We start from the raw sequence: 11,490 nt of genomic DNA on the forward strand, positions 1-11,490 counted from the left end.
GTCAGAGGACATTGATAAAACCATCCAGTTTCCACACTACCTTCAAACGAAAGGCCCAGCTTCCAGACCAGCGCAAAAACAGGAGTTTTCTGTGATGAGGGAAACGTTCAGTATTTGCACCGTCCAGTATATGGTAGCCACTGGCTATTCAGCGCTTCAAGTGTGGTTAGTGGGACTGAAGACCTACATTTTTAATTCTATTTAATTTTGACTTATTTAAATGTCAACAGTCACACACTGCTAGAGGCTACCACAGTGCTGCTCTAGAAGGAGATGATCTGGAGAGTTGGGAGACCAAAGCTTAGCTCTTGGCTCTTGGCTCAGTCAGTATTATTGTGTGGCTTAAATAATGTGTAAAGTGCTTTGAAGGATGCCTGGCACGTAGTAAGCGCGATTAGGTATTTACTGCTCCTGCTCTCTCTAGTTGCTGTTACAAGAAATGAAGATGAAGTATTTACTAAAAGTTACAAAGTTAACCAGTAAAGAAACTAAGAGGATGAGACAGGGGAGTTTGGGTGGTGATATAAGTGAGCTAAATCCTCATCTTCCAATAGCAGGAAGGTAATATATAGAATGTCGCAGATTAAGCAATAACCAGAAAAGCATATTCATTAGAGGCATAAAGGAAGGTATCAAAAACAAGACAAAAAACAGCCCAAAGAGCTAACAGTAGCAAGATGGACTGGGAGGTGTGAAGGGCCAGAGCAGGGACTACTGGATTTTTTAGATATGTTCATGTTTTTTTGTTCATTTTTTTCCCCCCTTTTTTCTCCTTTATAAAGCCCAACACTTCACAGCTCTTTTGATTGAGCCCTTCTTCAGGGTACTGTGATTCTGGGTCCCTTCCAACCAAATCAGGCTGTAAAAAACTGGGTGATTCAAAGGGTAGGGCTGGAGTATTAGTATTTTTTTATTATTATTTTTTAGAGAGGGAGTGCGCCTGTGCATGAGGGGGAGGGTGGGGCAAAGGGAGAGAGAGAATCTCAAGCAGGCTCTACAGGGCTTGATCTCACAACCCTGAGATCATGACCTGAGCCAAAATCAAGAGTCAGGTGCTTAATGGACTGAGCCACCCAGGTGCCCCAAGAGTATTAGTATTTTTAAGTTCTTCATTGAGTAAGATGTAGCTTGACTGGTATTTGGAAATCTTTGATTTAAACGTCAATCTTGGGAGCTAGTAGGAGGAAAAAATGCAGGGGAGGGAGAGAATTAAAACACAATCTCTCAAGGTTTAGATACAGTTTTTTTTTTTTTTTTTTTTAATTTTTTTATTTATTTATTCATGAGAGACAGAGAGAGAGAGAGAGAGAGAGGCAGAGGGAGAAGCAGGCTCCCAAGGAGCAGGGAGCCTGATGCGGGACTCGATCCCAGGACCCTGGGATCATGACCTGAGCCGAAGGCAGACGCTTAACCATCTGAGCCACCCAGGCGCCCGATACAGTTTTATCCTGTTGCCCAAAGTCCATTCCTCACCATGCTGTCCATTCATAAAATTAAGCAAGAACATTACTTTAGAGGCTTTTTCTTTCCTATATTCCACAGCAAGGTGAGAGGAGATGGAGGGCTTCTGAGTGATATACAAAGCCGACCTCGCAAATCTGCCCATCCTGCACAGGCCTCGGGGTCTGGCCCCAAAGTCTCAAATGGAACAGTGAGACACTTTTCTCAGATTCTCAAATAAAGTCAGCCTAGCAGGAGGGCCTCGGCAGCTCTGGTAGGAAGGAAGGTGCCAGCACGGCTCAAGGAGGCAGGGCAGGAACCAGGGCTATGGAGGAGAGAAGGACAGAGACAGGTGGGAGCTCTGGCCACTTAACTATTTCAGGAGCCCAACCCAGGCCGGGAGCTGCAGAGCAGTGGTGCAACTGTGAAAGGAAGAGAAAGCAGCTGATGTTCCATCTGTGTCACCTCAGAGAGGACAGACTGGTCAGTTCATCCCTCTTGAACCTTCCACCAAAAGCTGCCTGGCCGTGGGAGCTGAGGTGGCTCTCCCTGTCACTGCCAGCAATGTCTACAACATCCCTGCTTGACGTGAGCGCCCACAAAGGAGTACGTGCAGGGTCCGGGGTCTTACTTCCTCCGTAAGCCCCACGCTGGAGGACAAGGCAGAGTGTGCACTGGAACAGCCAAGATCCATCGTGGTTCAGGATGCCGGCCTCTGCCCCGAGCTCCTCCTGCATTGCAGACTCCCCGGGACGTGGGAGGCCCACTTCCCGCCCACAAAGATGGGATCCCTGACAACGGTAACTTGGAGGTCGCTCAGAGTGGCGTGTACCTGAGGGGCGCCCTGCTTTCCCCCCACAACCTCAGAGCCCAGCGTCGGCCCCCCTGCAGTGTCAACCGAGCGTTTTCACGGCCCTCCCTCCCAGCACACCGGGGTTGCAATGTAAGCCTGGCGGGCTGACCCCCGGTTCACAGCTTGGCGGGCCAAGCCAAGTGAAGTGATGCAACAAGGAAGTCAGCCGCAGCCGCGAAGCCCACGCGACGGTGGCCCTGCCTGCAGTCCCCTCCCTCAGCACCGCCACCCTGCGGCCGGCGGGGACAGCGGTGCCGGAGAGCCTTCCGGCGGCCCGGCGCCCCCCCTCCCCCGGCGCCTCCGCTCCGCGAGCCAGGCCCGCGCTGGGCCGGGGCGAGACGGCCTCGTGGCTGCGACCCCGCGTCGCGGACAGCCGGACCGACCGCCGGCTCCGCGGCCCTCGACCTCCCTCTGGCGGGCCGGCGGCAGCCGGCGGGGCTCGGCCGGGAGGGGGCGCCCGGCCCGAGGCCCGAAGGCGGGAGCGCGCGGGGCGAAGGCCGGGCTCGGGGCCGGGGCGCGCCCGTTCGCACCCCTGACTAACTGAGCACGTAGTAGGCGCCGAGCAGCGGCCGGCGGGGAGCACGCCTGCCTTCAGGGAGCTTCCGAGGGAGGCGGGGGGCGGGGAGACAGCTCTAGGGAAGGCCGCCAGAGAGGGTGCTGGGAATGACCACGAGCTGCTGGACACGGAAGTTAGGGAGAGCCTCTCGGGGGCCGCCGTGAATATGCACCAGGAGCCAGAAAGCGCGGGAGGGAGAATGTCACTACACCGGGGCAGGGCGTTCCGGACGAAGCCAAAACCCAGCTCTTGGGTGACTTCTGGAAGGGGAAGAAGCCGGGTAGCGGGAGAACGGGGACCCAGGAGAAGAGGCATGGGAGGCAAGAAAAGAGAGGCAGGCCGGGCAGATCGTTTGGGTTTTATTCTAAGAACAACTGGAAGCTGGAAGCCAGAGAGAGGACGAAGCGATCCCTCGGGCTGCCGCAGGGAGGGCGCAAGAGGAAGCAGGGCCCTCTGTTAGGAGGACCTGGCAGGGGTCCGGGCAGGTGAGGGAGCTTTGGGCCAGGGCACAGCAGGGCTGGATCTCCGCTCGCGCCCCTCCCGACCCCCGGCCGGCGCCCTTGTGTAGTGAGCAGAGGCCCAGCGAGGCCGGGCGGGCGGTAGGACAAAGGCTTTGCTAATAGTCCGCACCGGCCGGGAGGCTGCGGCAGGAGAGGAGAGAGGCTGAAGTGGAACCTGGGGGTGGGGGGCAGTTGCACAGGAGCCCCCAGACCCTCTCCACTCTGCTGAGGGCCCAGAGCCTCCGTCGGCAGCCCACGCCTAGTTCGAGAGCCTCTCGGGAGCGGAGCGGGGAACCGCTCCGAACCGGAATGATCTGGTTTAGAGCGGCTGCCTTTCCCTCCTCCCTCTGCCCCACCCGCGCCCTCGCCTCCGTCAGCTACTGGCTGGTTTTTGCCGCAGTCCCTGACCAAGGTAAACAGAAGAGGAACGAGGGAAGAATGCTCTGTTTCCATGGCAACCCAGAGGGCAGTCTCTATGGCTCTCTTGGATGCGCTTCAGGGGAAGAAAAGGCTCACTACCAAAGTGAGGAGACAGGCCCCTTCACCATGCACACGGTGGGGGATTGTTCTGGAACATGGTGAAGGCCTGGATGGAAGGAGGAGGGAAGGAGAGGAGTAAGGCGCCATCGATGCAGTGGCAGAGGAGCCCGGGGGCTAGGGGACACACTACAAAAGCAGCCACGCTGGCTCTTGGGACAACTGTCCATCAGTGGCTCAATCCTCACACCCAGGGAGCACAAAACAGAGATGGCAGAGATCTCAGAACCTCCCCAAATGCACACCTGGCTGCCCCTTTCCAGAAAACCCTTCCGTGGGTCAGCTCAGCCAAAGGGCAGCCACAGAGGTTGGGTCCAGAGCCTCAAGGCCAAAGACAGGTGTTGTCTGAAACAGAGAAGCCCACTGTTCTCCAACTGCAGAGTGAGCTGGGGGGCGGGGCGGCCACTGCTGCCCCTTCTGTGCTCCCCGCAGGGACCTCCCAGGCTCTCCCTGAACCTCCTTCAGACTCCTGGAAGGCTGGCACCTCAATATGGCATCATGACTGTGGAAAAGTCATCCTTTTGGTAAAGGGGTGAGTGTGAGGGAATAACAGAACAGCTTCTGCACGGGATTATAGGCATGGGGGTTCCACAGGGGTGCCCCCTTGCCCCTCCAGAGGACAGGGGCTGTCCATTTTCACCACATCACAGTCCTGCTGCTGACCACAACTCTCCCACACACTGAGGACTTCTCTCAGGAGCAACCTGTGGGCATCAGAAACCTCTTCTGGTTTCCAGGCTTCATATTTGATTCATCAGAAACTTGCTCCACCTCAGGAATCAGCCTGGAGGCTTGTGGGGGGCCTCCCACCTGTCTAGGCAGGGATGGGAGAAAATCCGGGACAGAGGGAGGTGGGAAGTGGTAAGCTTCCTGCTCCCGCAAAGCGCACGGAACCTGGATGGCTTCAGCCCAGAGAAGCGGCAGCAGCGGCAATGATTTGTGGGAAACTGGAGGGACATGCCTCAGTTTCCCCGGCCGACATATAGAGAACCCTGGCAGTGGGCCTACAGGCCCGGTAAGTGCTCACCCACACATTGTGCAGCCCACACCCTTCTCTTAGCACAAGCCCTCAGATGCTGTGGTCTACCTGGGAGACGCCTTCAGGACAGGACCCAGGGGTGGGAGGGAACACCAGCGGAAGACAGGATTGACAGACCTGCTTTTCCCTTGCAAAACACCCAGAAGTGCCAGGTTTACTCAGCTCCTTCCATGGCCTATGGATTCCAAACTTCTGTGACCTTAACTCCTGCCCCTGCCCCTTTGCTCATTCTATTCCAGCTCCCCTTTGCTGTTCCTTGACCAGGCAGGCTCCCACGTCAGGTCTGTGCCACTGGCTGTGTCCTGGAAAGCTCTTTCTCCAGTATCCACACGGCCAATCTCTCACCTGCAGTTCTTTACTCAAAAGTCATCCTCTCAACAAGGCAGAGCCAGGGCTGGGGTGAGTGAGATGAGAGAGGCAACGTGGCCTTCCCTGACCCCTTGGTTTAAAATTATATATTGCCACCCCCACTCGTTCTCCTTTATCCTCTTCCCACAGAATGCGACACCCTCTCACTTGTCATTTCTCTTGTTTATTGTCTGACTTCCTCTCTCAGAATGGAAGTGCCAGGAGGGCAGGCATTGTCTCCGTCCTGTGCTGGGAGGTCTCCACCACTGCTGAGATAAGCAGGAAGTGCACTGGGAGGAGAGATGTAGGGATGGTGGTGGGGACAAGGTAGGAAGGGACCCACCTCTTAGAACTACACAGGCTCTTCTGTCAAGGAGTCTTGACACCTGCAACCAAGAACTTCTGTCCTTCTGCCTCATGAGACTCCCACTGTTCAAAGTCTCCTATAGCAAACTGGCAATAGCAGGTCCTAACAATCCGTCAGACAAACCCCCCACTTGTGGTGTGTCACCTTCAATTTCCTGCCTGCCTGCCTCTTTCCTGATTGACCTGATAAATTCAGGACAGCTTTTATTGCTTTTGGCCAAAAACTGCCATTAAGATTTACAGAGCCAAAAGCTGGTACGATGTAATCTTCAGAGTAATTTACACAGTGAGTTTCAAAAGATGAAAAGTTAGCATTTCAGAAGTAATTTCATAAAAAGGATTATCAGATTAATCACTGTGTCAATTTAATAGTGGTGTCTCAAATAATTAATTAGCATTCTTGGAGTCAGCAATGCAAAAAGGGAGTCTAAGAGGAATAAAAATGGCTGTGTCAGACAGTAAGTGTGTTTTGGGCCATAGATCTCGAGAGAATTCTCATCGGAATTACCCCGTGCAATGTCTGGTGTGGGTTCTGTGGCTCAGAGACATAACAAGAGGAGAAAAGCTCTGGGAGTGCCCAAGTCTCCCTGAGACCCATTGGTGGAACAGCTTGTCTACACCTGCTGGGTGAAGCTGCCCCACCACGTGTCGAATTGTCCTGTGACACCTGGAAAATGTGTCTAACCACGCTGTGCCTGACAGGCTGTTCTGAAGGGAGAGGCACGTGTGAGTTGCAGCCTGCCTGTGAAATTACCTGTGAGAACTGGGAACACAATCAACTCGGCCGGGTGGGTTGTAAACGCAATCTGAACAGTTCCATCGCGACGTAGCACTCAATCAGCCTCCACATGTCGGGTCAAGGCTGTGTCTTCAGTGGGTGTTACGGGTTGCATTATGTCCCCACCCCCCAAAAAATATATTGCGGTCCCCTTGTACCTCAGAATGTGATCTTATTCAGAGATGGGGTCTTTACAGAGGTTATCAAGTGAAAATGAGGTCGTTGGGACGGGTCCCAATCCAGTATGAGTGATAGCCTTATAAAAAGAGCATATCTGGGGCGCCTGGGTGGCAGAGTCGGTTGAGCGTCTGCCTTCGGCTCAGGTCATGATCCTGGGGTCCTGGGATCGAGTCCCATGTCGGGCTCCCTGCTCAGCAGAGAGTCTGCTTCTCCCTCTCCACCCTGCTCATGCTCTCTCTCTCAAATAAATAAAATCTTAAAAAAAAAACGCATCTGAAAACACAAACATGCAGGGAGAATGGCACGTGAACATGAAGGCAGAGAATGGGGCAATGCATCTAGAACACCAAAGATTGCCAGCCAACCACCGGAGCTGGGGGAGAAACAAGGAACAGATTCCCCCTCACAGCCTCAGAAGGAATTGCTGACACCTTGACCTCAGACTTCTAGCCTCCGGAACTGCGTGATAATAAATTTCTGTTGTTTAAGCCACCCTGTTTGTGGTACTTTGTTATGGCTGAATTAGGAAATAATTCAGCGGGGCATCATGGAGACTTGGGTGTCATTGTTCTTAATAAGGTTCCTGTATCTCTGTGTGTTTTTAAAAGACTTTGCTTTTTTAGAGCAGTTTTAGGTTCACAGCAAAATTGAGAAGGTACAGAGATTTTCCATACGCCCCCTTCCCCCAGCCTTTTCCACCATCAACATCCAGCACCAGACTTGTACCTTTGTTACGACTGATGAACCTACATGGACACATGGTTAGCACCCAGAGTCCATGGTTTACCTTTGGGTGCACGCTCAGTGGTGTACATTCTGTGGGTTTGGACAGATGTACAGAGACAACATACCCACCACTGTGGTATGATCTCCTACACAGTCTCTTCACTCAGAACAGTGTGCTCCACCTATTCATTCTCCCCTCCTTTCAACCCCTGCAACCACAGGTGTTTTTACTGTCTCGTTATTATGTTTTTTCCAAAATACCATATAGTTGGAATTACTACAGTCTGTAGCCTTTTCAGACTGGCTTCTTTCACTTAAATATGTGTTCAGGTTTCTTCCATGTCCTTTCATGGTTTGATAGCTCATTTCTTTTTAGTGCTGAATAATAGTCCATTGTCTGGATGTACCACCATTTATCTATTTCCTCTATGTTTTTCTTTAAAAAACCATTTTTTTCAACACCAGCTCAGGACAGAATATAAAGATAAGACAAATCTGGGTAGTAGGTACAAGAATATTCTCAATACTTTCTTTTAAAGAATTAAAACGACTCAGGTCCTTTCTCCTGGGGTTGGTGACCTGATGGGCTCCGAGCCTGGAGCTGCGGGGGCCAGTGGCCTCTGCTTGAGGAGAAGAGAACAGCTGAAGAGAACAGCTGGCAGCCCCCACGGAGCTGACCAGGGCACCTAGTCACATGAGCTTTGAACAATACGTGGCTTTGGAACTCAGCGGCTTTACTTAGAAGGTGATCTGCTGGGCCTTGCCTTCCTCCTCTCTAAAATGAGAAAATCCAAGTTAATTAATTAATTAAATAAAATGAGAAAAATCCGCCCCCAAAAGTTGTGAAGATGAGACCCAAGAAGAAACTTGGGGTTACCTGGAAAGTGCCAGAACATTGATGCTATACGGTTAGAAACTTCCTGGGCAATCGACACCACATTTAACAGCCTGGAAGAGGTTCTGGTCCCAGACTCAGAAGCAGCACTGCCCGCCCAGCTGCCACTCGCTCTATTCACCCTGAAAACCTCTTACTGACCTTCTGAGGGTGCCTCTCTGGGGTCTGCTTCTCGCACTTTAGGGAGGATGCTCTTCCTTACTACCACTTCTTCCCACCACAGTCTGGCCACCCTAACCCCTGTAGCCTGGGATGCTCCTGGGAGGATAATGGCCAGTTCTTTCAGAAAGGGCACTATGGCCAAGATCTAATGATACCCTCCCCACCCCCCAGTCTGCTTAAGGTGCCCAGCCATTAGAAGGGGACAGAGCTTCCATGACTATGAAAGAAGATTCTACAGGCTTCCACAGGCTGTGGAAAAGGAGTCTGAGGAGGGGAGGGAGGTGAGAGGGGCAGCCAGCCAAGTGGCTCGAGGCTGCAAATGTAACCTTCAATGGGGAGATTTACCTCAGACTGCCTCTTCCTCCATGTCCCTCTTGGGGAGGAAGAGCCTGAACCCCTTCCTCACAGCACTTCAGAGGGCAGAGCCCAAGCCCCAGGCTCCAGCTTCTATACTGCCTCCTGCAGTGTCTTTCCCGCTCCCCTTTGCCTCTGTTTCCCAGGGACACACCTGGTGGGGCAGGGCTAGTCGGCCACTGCCAGAGGAGGGTGTGTGGGAATTTAGGGGCTGCCTCCCAGGTCTACACACTTAAGTTCTCTCTCAGGGGCTCCTTGAAAAAAGGACGTCCGTGCCGTGCCACCAGTGCTCTTCTCTCCCCTCTCCTCACCAACCACCTGCTGGGCACCTTGCCTGCTCTCTGTCTTTCCTTTGAAAATTTAGGTTTAGAGTCTCCTCATGGGAGCAAGATGGCTCCAGGAAGACTGATAAGTCCTAGACTTGGACCTGGAGGAGGAACTCAACCATTTTTCTTGTCTTTTCAACCAGCGTAATTTATTTCCTGCTCTTAGATTTTTCCACATTTCTTCACTGGGACCCTCTGTGGTGCCTTGAACTGTCAGCCCTTCCCAAAAATGCCATGTTGGAATTCTGGGCCTGGAATAGGGAAGAAAGGAGGGCTGGTTTGGGGTGGGGGCAGTGGGATGTAGGAAGCAGATGATATATTAGATACAAGCTGTTTTGGGGTCACAAATTTTCTTATTTGGGGAAGTGAATTTTTTGTAAACTTGGATCCTAAAATGGCGTAATTGCTCACTCTTCCCCAGGAGGGAAGTCAAGCCCAGATGGTGTGATCTGTTTCCCAGGCACTCTGGCAAGGTCACTGGAAGGGCCAGCTGGCGGCTTTCTTGTTATTGTAGAGTTATTTTATTCTTTAACATTTTACTGATTAAAGTCTTCAAATCTCAAGAGGCCAGATGGAAGCCAAATAATATAGCTCTTTTGGTTTCCTTTTAATGAGATCAGGGTTGGGTGAGGACTCGGGTAGAACAGAGATGGAGAAGCCGTCTGCTGGGTGGCCTGGGACTGGGTGCCCAGAGGGCCTGCTGAGCTGTGATTTCTTTCATTCTCTTCCCTGTTGTCAGTCCCTGTTTTCCAGAAGATTCTCGTAATGTTTTCTGTAGGACTTTGTGCTTCACAGGCTTCAGTTAAAATTTGACTGCTTGCGGCGGCGGGGGGAGGGGGGGTACTAAGAAGCTCGCCAAGACATTTGACCCTTCAAGCCCCCAAATCCTTCTGCTCCACCTGGAGGCTGCTTGGCATAGGAATGTGTGTGGGGGGGCACCGAAGATGTGCTGCACCCTCCCCTAGATCCTGCTGCCTGGGGACCAACGATGAGGTGCAGCGTCAGGTCCTACTCCCTTCAGAAGAGCTTTGAGCGGCCCAACAGCAGCAGGGCGCTCCCCGTTCTGCTGGGATGGAAGAGCCTGAGCCCATCCGACCTAGCTCTCAACCCTGAGGAGGCAAGATGGCCACCGGCTGTGCTGCCTCAGGGCACCCGCCTCTGTGCCGGGCCTGCTGGGAGCTGCCTCATCCTCACATTCATCTAATGAAGCGGGTGAGGGAGGGTGGGCAGGCCGGGTGAGGGTGCTGAGGAGGCAGGGCCTTGCAGAGCACATCTCCAGGAACCCCCACGAGCCTCTGAGAGCCTCTCTGGACCCTCCTAAGCTGTCGCCATTTTATTTAGCAAGCGGTTTAGCGCCAGCTGTGTCCAGTGCCCCACGTTAGCCCCTGGGGCGCCAAAAGGACACAAAAGGAACAGGAAATGTGTCTGTTCTCAAGGATATTCTAAAAAAGGTCAGGAAACACAAATCTCCCCACAAAATGGCCTGAGGACCAAATCGCCCCAGCCGGCAGTGCATATTCACGGTACATAAACCAAGGAGGCTTCAAAAGCCGGGGCAGAGGGGGTAATCAGAGGTGACATGAAAAGTTCAAAACCACTAGCATGCGGGGGACGACCGTGACCCCGGGGAGATGTTCGCTACCGAGCGTAACATCTGACAGCCTTGTTTAAAAGTGCAGAGTATGAGGCCCCAACCACCCTAGAAGTTCTGCTTCGATAAACTGGTGTGGGACCAAATCTGCATTTTAAAAAAGGTCCACAGATGGTTCTGTTGTTAGAGCCGCTGGGAACCACCCTTTGGAAATCAGGCCTCAAACCAAGACCTCAAACCAAGACCCTTCCTTGGAACGGCCTCAGGAAGGGAATATTAAGGAAGAGATTTTCCATTGTTTTAGGACTTCTACAGGGCAGCACCCTCCACTCCCAAAGCCTCCCCACACACAGGCCACATAGCACACACATGACACCCGCTCACGCGTGCCATACCCAGCACACTCCACGCTCACTGTTCCACACGCACACACGCCACGCACACACCGCACACCACAGATGTACAGGGGCCTGTTCCCTCCCATCCTGAGCCGGAGTCCATGGCAGGGGCTGATCGTCTGTGACTCAAGGCAGGGCGAGCTGGCCACCCACGCAAGTGAGGCAGCAAGCAGGCGAGGCTTTGAATGATGGCTCCCACTGCACGTTTTGTCATCAGAGACAAACTGCGTCATTGCCTCACGCTGGATATGGCTGCGCAGAAAGGTGAAGGCCTCCGGCTACTATTCCTTTACCAGCTCTGCTGTGAAAGAACCTCTTTCCTCTCAGGGGAGATTTATTGATCTCATTTTGCAGACAGAGAACATGGATACAGGGAATTGATCAGCCGAAGGTGAAAGCAGCTAGGCACTGAGCGTATTAAGCATTCGATAAGTTTGCTGA

This window comes from Zalophus californianus, chromosome 12, assembly GCF_009762305.2.
Source record: "Zalophus californianus isolate mZalCal1 chromosome 12, mZalCal1.pri.v2, whole genome shotgun sequence".
Classification (NCBI taxonomy): Eukaryota; Metazoa; Chordata; class Mammalia; order Carnivora; family Otariidae; genus Zalophus; species Zalophus californianus.